The sequence below is a fragment of the Stegostoma tigrinum genome, chromosome 37 (assembly GCF_030684315.1).
Source record: "Stegostoma tigrinum isolate sSteTig4 chromosome 37, sSteTig4.hap1, whole genome shotgun sequence".
NCBI classification, from domain to species: domain Eukaryota; kingdom Metazoa; phylum Chordata; class Chondrichthyes; order Orectolobiformes; family Stegostomatidae; genus Stegostoma; species Stegostoma tigrinum.
In genome coordinates this window covers 13,473,658-13,485,833 of record NC_081390.1, presented here as the reverse complement: position 1 = coordinate 13,485,833, position 12,176 = coordinate 13,473,658, and the positions used below count along the sequence as shown (strand labels likewise).

Here is a 12,176-nt window from a genome sequence, read left to right as displayed (position 1 = left end):
CCTTAGCTTAAATCTGTTTGCATTTATCCCATCAAGGAGCAAAGCGATGGTAGATCATAGAATCCCTTCAGTGTGGAAGCAGGCCATTTGCTCTATCGAGTCAACACTGACTGTTCGAAGAGCACCCCACTCAGACCTATCCCAAACATACCTGCAATCCTGCATTTCCCAACTATTCTGCACATCTGTGGATACTAAAGACAATTTAGCATGGCCAGTCTATCCTACCTGCACATGTTTGGACTGTGGGAGGAAACTGGAATACTGGGAGGAAACCCACGCACACATAGGGACAATGTAAACTCCACACACCACCCAAGTGTGGAATCAACCCCAGGTCCCTAGCTCTGTGAGGAAGCAGTGCAAACTGCTGAGCCACAGTGCTGCACCTAAATTTATGGGGGATGTTGATAGAAAGTTTATTGGAATGGTTCTCAAAGGATTAAATTTACAACAGTTGGAGAATTTGGGGTTGTTTTTATTAAACTAAAAGTCTAAGTGGAAAGTTGATCAACTTCTATTGGGGGGGGGGGGGAGATAAAAATCTTGAAGTGTTTAAAAAGAATAAATAAAGCAAAAGTGATTAAAGACTCTCAAACCAGAAGGGATAGAGTGATTTGAATAAAAAACATCCCAAAATGACAGGAGGCAAAATTTCAGTTGAGTGGTTCGGATTTACGGTACATAGTTTAATAGGGAAGTGGAAACCAATTCAATGGCAGTCTTCAAAATGAAATTGGATAAAGATGACTTTGACAAAAAAAAATCAGCAGATAGTGAAACAGCAAGGGTATGAATGAATGTTTGAAAGGAGCCATCCTAGATTGGTTTTAATGCTGTACTACTTGATATTGAGTGCACTATAGGTTAAACAATAGAATACACGGTCCATCATAATGTTTGTGAAATAACTGCACAGAGGCTAGTATCCTGTCCTGAAGTCATCTTTTATTTACTTGTGCACAGTAAGGTGGAAAAGACTTCGTCAACGAGGTGCTTGGTTCCAATCATAACAGGCTCTGCACGCCCTCTACCCAGTCACGGGATGTAGGCCTGGGCTTTCTCTAGTCACTTTTGTGCAACGTTTTCACTGCAGGTCCAGTTCCTCCGACACAGGTGACATGTACTAGACTGTGGCCCGTCTCTTGTATCCGGAGCATCTCAGGAGTTTCCTCCTCTTCAGGTGATAATGGTATCGAGGCCATCTCAGACTGAGGTTTCGTTGACAAAAGAGAGAAAGGGAGAAGCTGTGGTTTCCAACAGGTCTTCTAGCTGTTCTGTGGGGCCAACTCCATTTTGCTCCAGACCCGTTTGCATTGTAGCAGCTTTCAGGTGATGCAGATGTTTGTTCAGGACTGTATTACCTGCTTAAGCTTTGGAAAGTCATGAACCTGATCTTGCATTAACCTTGCCTCATACCCAAGAGGGCATTTTCATGGCTCTGGTATAAAATTCATTCTCTGAATTAAATTGTCTCTCTCGCTTAAAGAAGGCATGAACGCATGAAAGGACTAGCATAGTTGACATGTAACTGAGTCCATGGTTTACCCAGTAATTCCCCTGAATGTGGGCCACTGCTGGTGGCAGTTTTTGCCCTAGTTGGCACTCTATGCACTGCTCTGACAATGCAGCGATGTCAGCATCCAACCCTGGCCATGAGACATAGTTTCTTGCTAGTATTTTCATCTTGGAAACCCTTGGAAACTCGGATGACCCGAGTGGAGTTTGACCAGTATCTGGTGGTGACCTTTATTTAGGAGAATCACTCTCGCTCCCCAAAGTAATGTACGGTCTTCTACCGTTATCTGGTCTTGCCAGATACAGAAAGTTTTCAGTCCCCCTTATCACTAGCTGTTTTAGTTTTGAGAGGACAGGATCTTTTTGTGTCCGGAGTCGGATATTGTCAGCAGCGACCGTAATGGTCTCCAGGAGGGAGGACAGATGAATTTTCTGTTATAATTTAGTGAACCAAGGAAAGACCTGAGCTCGGGTATAGATGCGGGAGCAGGGGCTGCTTTGATCACCTCATCTTCCAACAGGTGTAACTTGGTTTTGTTGACTTTGTATCCCAACTAGGTCACTTAAAGCGCACGGAACACATGTTTTTTTGTCTCCTAAGGCATATGGCCGTCTGGGAGAAACATTTAAGCACTATGTCCATGTTCTCAAAGAGTTGTTTTATTGGTCTTCTCAGTTATTAGCATGTCATCCAGGTAAGTGACAACTTGTGGCAGCCTTTGTAAAATGTTCTCCAGAGTCTGCTGGATAAGGGTGCAGGTGATGATACCCTAAACAGCAATCTTGTGCATTGGTATAAACCCTTATGGATGTGAATTGTGGTATACACCTGGGACTCATCATCCAGTTGCAATTGCAGGTCGACATGGCTGATGTCCACGCACCCAACATTGCGATCACCATTGTTCAGTTGCCCGCTCTGCAAGGGGTCAAGTAGATATCCAGCTGTGGGAAGCAGTTTGCTATTTGCTGAGATTCCCCACAAAGACAAACTGAGCCATCAGGCTTCACCATCTGTACAACCAGCGATGACCATTTTACAACCTGCATTGGTTTGATGATTCCTTCAGTCTCTAGCCTCCTGATTTCCACCTCTGTTCACCCACAAGGCACATGACAGTGGGCGGACTTTGCAAAATCGCAGAATTGCTTTCTGGCCAATATGTAAAGTGGCACTGGCCCCTTTGTTAGTCCCAAACCCTTCCTGGAAAACCCCTGGGTATTTCACCAGGACTTGACTGAGGCAGCCATTTCCTAATCAAAAAATGTTGAACTAATCTAAGTGAATTGTTCTCAACCAATTCTGCCCCAATTGGCTGGGGCCTCAGCCTCTTAGTACCATCAGTGAGAACAGCACCAACTACTCCTCCTGGGAGGCAGGAACTGAAGTCATAACCTTAATTTGCAGTGGTTCCCCAGTTTGTGTTCTGTTTGGCTGAAGCCTTAAGGGCTAAGACCCGAGTGAATCTTGTTAAAGGCAGGTTTTGCAGTCACAGATACAGCTGCGCCAGCATCGATCTCCAAGTGAACTAGGTAACCATTTAACCAAACATGAATTGTAATCCTTTTCTGATGAAGGGTCTAGGCCCGAAACATCAGCTTTTGTGCTCCGAAGATGCTGTTTGGCCTGCTGTGTTCATCTAGCTCCACATTTTATCTCATTAACTTTAATCAGTTCTGATTTGATGCCATTAAGCAAGTTAATTGTTCCAACCCACACGTAGGGTGACTTTGTTGGGTGAGCACTTTCTAAGATGTGCACTTTCCTGGGTAGCCAGCATATGGGCTTTTTTACCCAAGTGAGGCCTTGTAGGACTCCTTTGCATCTGCAGCAACTACAATGGTTTGCCAGCCCAGATCCTGAACAACATTTTTAGCCACTTAGCCAAAGTTCTGCTTAATTGTGGCATTCTGCAGTATGCTGTCTGAGGTCCCCTCTAATCAGGATATGTGATGTGTGAGGTGGTGTTGCCTAAGATCAGTTAGATAAGTGAGGGTGTCCAGTTCCATTGGGATGCCCCGTAGTTCTCATGTTCCATTTGCTGCATTTTCTAATGACAGAACCAGTTGCAGTAACGGTTTGAAATCCAGTTGGACTTCACCTAGTAGGTGCTTCTGCATGGTTATGTCATGAATCCCACGTAGCAGAGTGTCTCAGCATCTCATTCAGCATTGACCCAAAATCACAAACCTCTGCCAGTCATCTTAACGTCTTCAAAACTCCTGATACAGATTCCCCCATTTTCCGCACAGCCAAACAAAACCAGTAGCATCCCAGGATTAGAGGAGGTTAGGGGTCATAATATTCTTTAACCAACTCTGTCAGCTCTTGGAAGATTTTAGTACCTGGTGCCTATAGGAAGGTTAAGCCCCTTATAACCAAAAATGTTGCAGATCTGCAAGCAGTCAGAAAGAGTACTCGTTGATTTCCATCTGCCCCGATGTCATTAGCTCGGGGGAAATATGTTGCCTTCTTTCCACAAGGCTGTGCTCAGTCTTCCACAGGATCAAATTACACCAGCTTCCCAAATAAAGGCATGATGCCAGAAATGTTTACCCCACCTCCAAGATGACTGTTGCAAGGGCGTGCTCTTCAGGCACATACTGTTTTCTCTTGTCACCAGAGAAATAATTGCATACAGACCAGTATCCCATCACCCTAGTTACCCTTTCCTTGTACACAGTACATTGACTGTAATCAGTCAGCTTTGAATCAATCCCCCCTGAAATAGAGATTGTCAAATCTCCTGTTAATATTGGTCAGCGAGGGCTTTCCTGATTGGCCCAGGTTAACAAACACTCCATCAAGGACCTCTTAGCAAACTAGATCCCCCTGGTTCCAATCACTACAGTGTGATTGGCTCAATGCTGGGGCCCTGCTTCAGTCTTTCTTTGCCAACAGAACTGTTAATCATAGTGAACTACAGTGTATGCCTTGGTTACATCATGGCTATGCTCTGACAATCAGTTATAAACAGTTCCCCCAACTTGAAATTCCTAAAATCTTCCTGCATTGAATGTCTGGCTTGTACTTATGTACTGCTAGCTTCTCCATGGTTAACATGGTTGTTTTAGTCTACCTACAATGAATTTAGAATCATTTGAGCTGTTTATTACCTAACTGTGGAGTTTGCTGCTGTGTTTGTGAATTGCCTGTACTTCGTTGCTGATCACTTGCTCAACTTTTCATCACCCTTTATTCAATTTATTTGGACCTGCTCTTAAATGTCCTAGTGCTGTTTGCACCCGCACTTGGGTGATGCCTTGTTTGCTACACTTGTTCGTTGAAGGTTGTCTATCAGTTGTATTATTATCATCAATCCAGTTTTCATCTGGCTGACCAGATCTCAATGCTGTTGGTTGTCAGATTTCAACTCCGCTGTTCCTCAGCTAATATACTGGATCTACCAGTGAAAATTTTAAATCTCCTGAGTGCACTGATGAATTTACTGCTGTTCCACTAGATAACCTTTTGAATGCTGAATGTCTTAAATATGTCATGGGTCCCCAGAGCCAACGCAATCTGGACAGTGATTCATTGGCGCCACAAGTACGTGCCATCCTGTCATCTTCATTTCATCATGGGATCTCAGGCAAATTCTTAAAATTTTGCCTTCTTCCCATCCTTTCTTAATGATCATGAAGTATCTCTGCCGTTCTCTGCCATGCCTTTATAACCTGATTTCTGCTTTTTGGCCCATATTTCTCCTATTTCTGTCAGTAGCCATTATCAGGCATCAAGTGCATGGGGCAGGCTTGATAGACCATTTTTTCTGACATGTGATGTTGAAATGTTCCTATGATGTGAGAAAGCTCAAATGTATACAAATATTTTATCTTTTAATTTTATACTGGGGTCATTGTACCACTCAAACAGCATTAAAACTGGGTTTGCTTCGTCAGAGAACAAGCTATCTCTGACAGCAAGGTTTTTCTGTAGATTCTGTAGCTGTGTTGATGACAACAAGGTTCAGCAAGATCATTACTGATTCTAAACCATAGAATAAATATTTGGAAAGACTAGACCAACCCATAAGGTCACTTAGTGACTATAATCACCACCTAAATCTGTTGAACAATATGGGACTATGTAAACTATCATTTTATAATTTGCTCTTGAATCCTATGCAGTTACTTCCGTACAGCAATGCAACTGCATTTTAAATATCTGACGTGATTCAAATCCAATTTGCTAGTCTAACCTTCACAGGCTCAATATTGATTGTTGCTCAATTATCGGACAAACTGTTTCGTTTAACTTGATTGTTAAAAGTCAACACACACATTTCCCAATATGTTTTTCCTCCGGGGATCATTTTTCAATTTATTGGAATTATTTATCAGATGTGGTAATGAACTAACATTGGAATGCATATGGTCACAACCAGCTGGGGTAATGTTTAGCATTTCTTGTGAAATATAAGTTTCCGTGCAACTCACCATGGATGCTTTTAATTCCTTTTATCTTTTGATGTATTCTAACTTGGCTGTTTTGGACAGTGGTCAGCATGGGACAGTCAACACAATTTTTTTAAAATGAGTTCCATTCATTTTCATGCCACATGTTTTTGAGCTTTAAAGTTTAATTGCTAAAGTTGGTTGCTGAATCTTTGAACTGTACTGTTGTTCATTTGTAGTTTTTGCACATGTGACACTTTTGTGCTGTTCTAAAGTTCATAACCCTGCTGAAATAACAGCATATTGAGTGTTTCTGATGCAGTCTGTTATGTTTATTGAGGAAATAGTACTGGATACCTGTGATTAAAATGGATGGAAGGAAAATTGTGAATGGTTGGAGTTCTCTCTTCTGTTTGATTTTTGATTAGATTTATTACTGTTACTTGTTGTCTTGTGTGCCTCGACAAGCAGATTATGCTATGCAAGTGCATCAGGGTAACAGACAGGACAGGACAAGATGTTATAGCAGCCGAGATGGGTAGAGGCTTGTATAAGGCTCAAGGCTGGCACAAAAGTTCCATCCACACTGAATTAAAATGGAGCCAGTAATACATTGGTGCAATTAGTGAGACTGAAATGTTGACAAGTTTTTTTTTTAAAATCTGAGTACTTCATATTTTTTATCTGAGTAATTCGTTACACAGACTCACGTTGAGTTGGTTACAGTGCTGCCGTGGCACATTAGTGGTGAGAACAAGGAAATTGGATATATATTAGCAATCTGCTTCTCTCATGACAGTACGTACGTATAATAAAAGTTGTACTGTTTCCCACTGATGTGCAGACTCTGTCACACCATGAACTTTGATTTTTAGATAGGTGATTGGGTAATTTGGCCTCACATCCTGTTATTTACTTGCACTCTACCAGAATTATATTGTGTTGTGCAAGACTTTATCGTCTTAGCAGTGGTGAAACAAACCTACCCTGCGGTGAAATAATTTTCTTACTGAAGAACAAGTAGATCATTTTAGCTCTGGCTGCTCCACCATTCCTAGTTCTATTCTTAATGTCTGGCTTTAATGGAGACAATCCCCATATCCTCATCTTGCCAACCAGTTCAGACAGTTTCCCTCTATCTGTCTTCCTAATAATATCTTCGTGTGCAATGAAAAACACTGCTCAGGGAACAAATTCAGGTGTTACAACCATCAGTATTTCCAGCAACATAGATTATGAATCACGGATTAATTTGTTTCTTTATCCCCTTCTTCGATATGTATGGTTCAAGTTAAAGTGGAGGAGCAGTCAGTCTTTAGTTTATATAGGTTGAAGGTTGCCTCATTACAACCAGTTGCTGAAAGTTTCTCCAGAATAAAGGGATTTCCTCATCTTAAAAGGTTTGAAATATCAACTTGAAATTAAATACAGATAAGAGAAAACAAAACTTAAGAGGAAAGTTTCAGTAAGTCTCTGTGCTATGTCATGGAGGCCTGTTGGTTAAGTTCTTTGCTGAAGTGAGAAGGTCAACACTTTAAACTCTGATTCTGCAGCTGCAAAGATTTTTGTAATTGAATATTATGGCCTTTTGCAGATGTTTGCCTATGTGTTTTTCACCCCTCCCTTTTCTCTGCCTATTACTTCCTTAAGACCTGATATGAAAAACCATTGAACAGAGTTGTTAATTCTGGCTCTTTCTCCATTGATGTAAGACTGATCAGTTAAGGACTTACAAGAGTATTTTCTGTTCTTACTCTTATCTGTTTTACATCAATTAGCTATCTCCCTTTCAACGCGTCAGATGGCTAAAATAAAGTCAGTACTTCAGAAGCTCTAATTATCAACGTGATCACATGAAATTTTCTGTTTACTTTGTGATCCCAGCTGATGTTGTAAACTCAGTACTCACAGTAAAATCTGCATTAACAGATCATATGTTTTATTTCTTTCATGTGGTTTATCATGGATGTCAATCAGTGAACAAATGAAGAGGCTACCAAAATATTGTTAATGGAAGGTTGTAAAAGATTTACTAAACAAGAGAAAAATTGAGTCCTAGTCACAGACACCTACAGCACAGAAGTCGTCCCTTCATCCTACTAAGTCTGGATTGGTCAAAAACAGTCACCTAACTATTCTAATCACATCTTCCAGCAATTGCTCATTGCCTTGCATGCATTAGCGTTGCAAATATATATCTAAATACTCCTTGAATGTGACAAAAGTTTTGTCCCTATACCACACTTGAAGGCAGTATGTTTCAGATTCTCGCCTCACACTGGGTGAAAAATAATTTTCTCACATCCCATCCAAACTACCTGCCCCTTATCCTAAATCTATGCCCCTTGGTCATTGAACCACCAAGGGAAATAGTTCATTCCTTTCTACAGTGTTTATGTCCCTCATAATATTTAAGATCTTAATCATGCCCTCCTTTAGACTCCATTGTTCCAAGATAACAACCCCAGTCTATCCAATCTCTTTTCGTAACTAAAACTCTCCAGCCCAGGCAACGTCCTGGTAAACCTTCTGTGCACCATCTCCAGCACAGTCACAACCAGCTGTAATGCAGATTCTAGAGCTGCACGTAATAATCTAGTTATGGCCTATCGAATGTTTTATGTGGTTCGAGCAACAGCTCCATGCTCTAAACTCGGCTTTGGATAATAAAGACAAGTTTCCTACATCACTACATTTTTTCTGAAGAAAGGTCTAGGCTCAAAACATCAACCTTCCTGCTCCTCTGATGCTGCTTGCCCTGCTGTGTTCATCCGGCTCTACGCTTTATCATCTCAGAATCTCCAGCATCTGCAGTTCCTACTATCTCTGAAAGGATCAGAGACCCTTATCTTCCAGGTCATGAAGCGAGCACGACAGGTACATCAAATGGTTAAGGCAGCATGTAGGGGTTGTTTGCCAGGGCCCTACTGTTCATCATGTAGAAGGTGATACTGTAATGAAGAGCTACTGTAATAAACCCATTGCAAATATAGGAAAGAAATATTCATCCCTGTCACAACCAACAATAACCTTAGAAACATTCCAGCTGCAATGAAGAGTCAGTACTCTCCATTGTAAAGATTATTGCTTAGCTGGCACACTAAAATTTGTTTTTGGAAAATTTCTGTGGCTTCACTCAGTGCCGTTTGTTTTTTCAGTTAAAGCCTCTGCCTGAGATATTTAAACAATTTGCTAACTCAGCTTACTGTTTTGCTTAGTATGGGTTCCTTCAGCACATGGCTCTAACATCCTTTATAGGATGTATTCCTTTCTGACACTTTTTTCTGGCCTTCTGTTTCTGGAGAGTTTTCAGCAATTCATGACTTCTCAGACTCTTCTGCTTGGTCTGTGTTAGTAATGTTATTTCCGCTGTTATGGACTGCTTCTCGCTGAATGAACCTTCTGGTTCCCTGCTTTGTGTTGTAAAACTCAAGTCAGTGAATTAATTAGCTGTAATGTTTGGAAATATTATTAACACACCTAAAATTGGATTTCTTATTTTTAAGTCCTGAAGCTAACTGAGAGCTAAAGTTCATTTTCGTTCACTTCATAACCTGTTTCCAAATAACCTGGTATGCGTCTTAGTCACAGTAGGCTGAGAGTTCACCAACTCTGGCTGCTTTATAGAGCAGCCTGATAAGCTGTTTGAGCATTGCTCTACTCAATGTCAATCAATGACAAACTTAAATGAATTCCCATTAGTAACATTAATTATTTTAGGTAATTAGTACATTGTTACAAAATTGGAAAATTTGTTTTTGAGAACTTAAATGGAGATCATTTCTAAAATGCCATGTTTTTGTTTAACATGTTATCACTGCAGTGGTACAGCCTTCCTTGTAGCTGTTCCCTGCCTGGTTCATGTTTTGAAATTAAAAAGCTCACAAAATCAATCAGATGGAATCTCGTAAGAATTAGGAGGCTTCAAATCAACTCAATCCATATCCAGCATCCAGATCTGCTCTGAAGACTATCATACAGTGTACCATGGCATTTACAACAATGCATTACATTATACAGAAGTCAATAACTTAGGATGAAAATACCCAGAACATTCTTGAAAAAATGTCAGTCCATCTCAACATTCAACATTAAAAGGTTATTTAAAACAAATTCCAGGATGCAGATCTACATTGTTGCCAAAAAAAATCAGGTATTCCTTAGGTCGTAGTCCATCTGTGTCCCAATTTCATCTGTAGAAGTAATTTATTGTTACATGTATTTTATGAGAATGCAGTAAAATGTATTCTAGTCACCATAAACAGTGCCATTTTCATGAGATATTGTGAAAAGAAATGCAAAGAAATATAAAAGTTAGGACAAATTAAATTTTTGTTCCATAGAAGGCTTCTTGATTTCCTAAGTGGCTGCAGGATGTTTCGACAACAATAGGGCATGCCAGTTTGGCACCAAACCATGAGGATACAAGACCAAGGAGGAGGCAGCCCTGCTGCTACTGACTGGAGCCGGAGCCGGAACTTCACCTCTGCCAAAATCAGGAGACTGTCCCAATTCTTGGACCAGGGCCTATCTCAACTTCGGAGAAGTTATTGACTCTCCAAATTAATTCCTGAGGACTGAGAAATCATTCACCGCACTGCTGTTGGAGATGCAACCAAAACAGCAGAGGAAAAGAATGGACCCTAGCTCATCACCGGAATTGTTGCCCAAGCTGCAAATGCCATGGCCATGAGAGTCCATTCATCAGTTTTTCAGCAAGTCTATTTATCTGATGATGACATTGCTCTTAAAATTGAAGGTATTTGGAGATAAAGAGAATACACTATTTGGAGGTTTGGCAAGCATTGTAACACTAGTAATTTAATACTAAACAACTTAGAAAAAGGATTGATTTTAACTGCATGAAGGGGAATGTGGTCATGGTGTAATAAGTTTGTTAAAATGCATCCTGCTACACTTAATGATTAATCATCTTATTTTCAGATGAAGCAAAGCAGACTACAGGTTAGACAAAGTGCATTTGATGCTGGAAATCTGCAATTACAGAAAAGGATGGAATGACTTGGGTCAGACGGCATCCATGCAGTGTGTTTGGGCTGAATTATTTAAGGATTTCCCATTGACAACTTTTTCACTGTGGATGAAATGAGCCTGCTGAAGGAAAACTCGAAGTTTTGCAGCCAGCTAATCATTAGTGACCATGATAGACAGGAGGTGGGATCGGGCAGCAAGTCCTACAAAGATTTGCCAACCAATCAGAGACTGCGGAGCTCTTTGGGACAGAGATGCTCACTATTTGTTGCTTGGTGCCAAACTGGCAGGCCTTATTGAGGGCAACCTGGAAACGGAGAGATAGAACGCAACCCTTTGGCGCCCTCTGATCATAGTCAGGAGGGAACCTTGTACTGGACCATGCAGGAAAACTGGCTAAGCATTTGGCATAGGCATCAACATCACCAGCTATGGGTTTACAAAAAGGACAACCATGCCTGAGCATGGTGCATCACACCTTGGGCACAGGTGGGACTTGATTCAGGCCTACTGGCCTGGAGTAGGGACACCACCACTCTGCCACAGCACCCTTAGCTACTGGTTTAATCCTGGTGATAGCATTTATTACCCTACCCTAGTACTTGAGAAGGTGGTGGGCAGTTGCTTCCTTGAATTGCTGCAGTCCATCTAATATGGGTTGACGCATAATGTCTTTAGGGATTGAGTTCCAGGATTTCGACCCAGGGACAGTGAACAGAACAGAGATATATTTCCAAGTTAAGATGGTCAATTGTTTGGAGGGGAGTGGTGTTCCCATATAACTGCTGCCCATGACCTTCCAGATGGAAGTGATTGTGGTTTGGAAGGTGCTGTATAAGGATGTTTGGCAAATTGCTGCATTGCACCTTGAAGATGGTACATATTGTCACTAAGCGATGGTGCAAGGAGTGGATTTTTGTGGATGTGGTGCCAATCAGGCAAGTTGCTTTGTCCTGGATGGTATTGGGCTTCTTAAGTGTTGTTGGAGCTGCTCTCATCCATGTAAGTGAGGAGTATTCTTTTGTAGTCCTGACCTGTGCATTGTAGATGGTGGATGGGCTTTGGTTGACAGGTCAGTTACTCACCACGGTATTCCTAGCCTTTGATCTGCTCTTCCAGCCACTGCACTTGTGTGAGTCCAGTTGAATTTATGGTCAGTGGTGGCCCTCAGGATGCTGATAGTGGGCTATTCTGTGATGGTAATAAATGTCAAGAGGTGGTGGTGAAGTTTGCCTCTTATTGGAGGTGGTTGTTTTGTGCCATTTATG

At 41.3% G+C, this 12,176-nt stretch overlaps 1 protein-coding gene across 5 annotated transcripts in view; it reads left to right on the top strand.

Annotated features, from left to right (window-relative positions):
- Nucleotides 1-12,176, top strand: part of LOC125467562 (adenosine kinase-like) — a 263,606-nt gene that overhangs the window by 59,562 nt on the left and 191,868 nt on the right. The gene's annotated exons all lie outside the window — the stretch shown is intronic.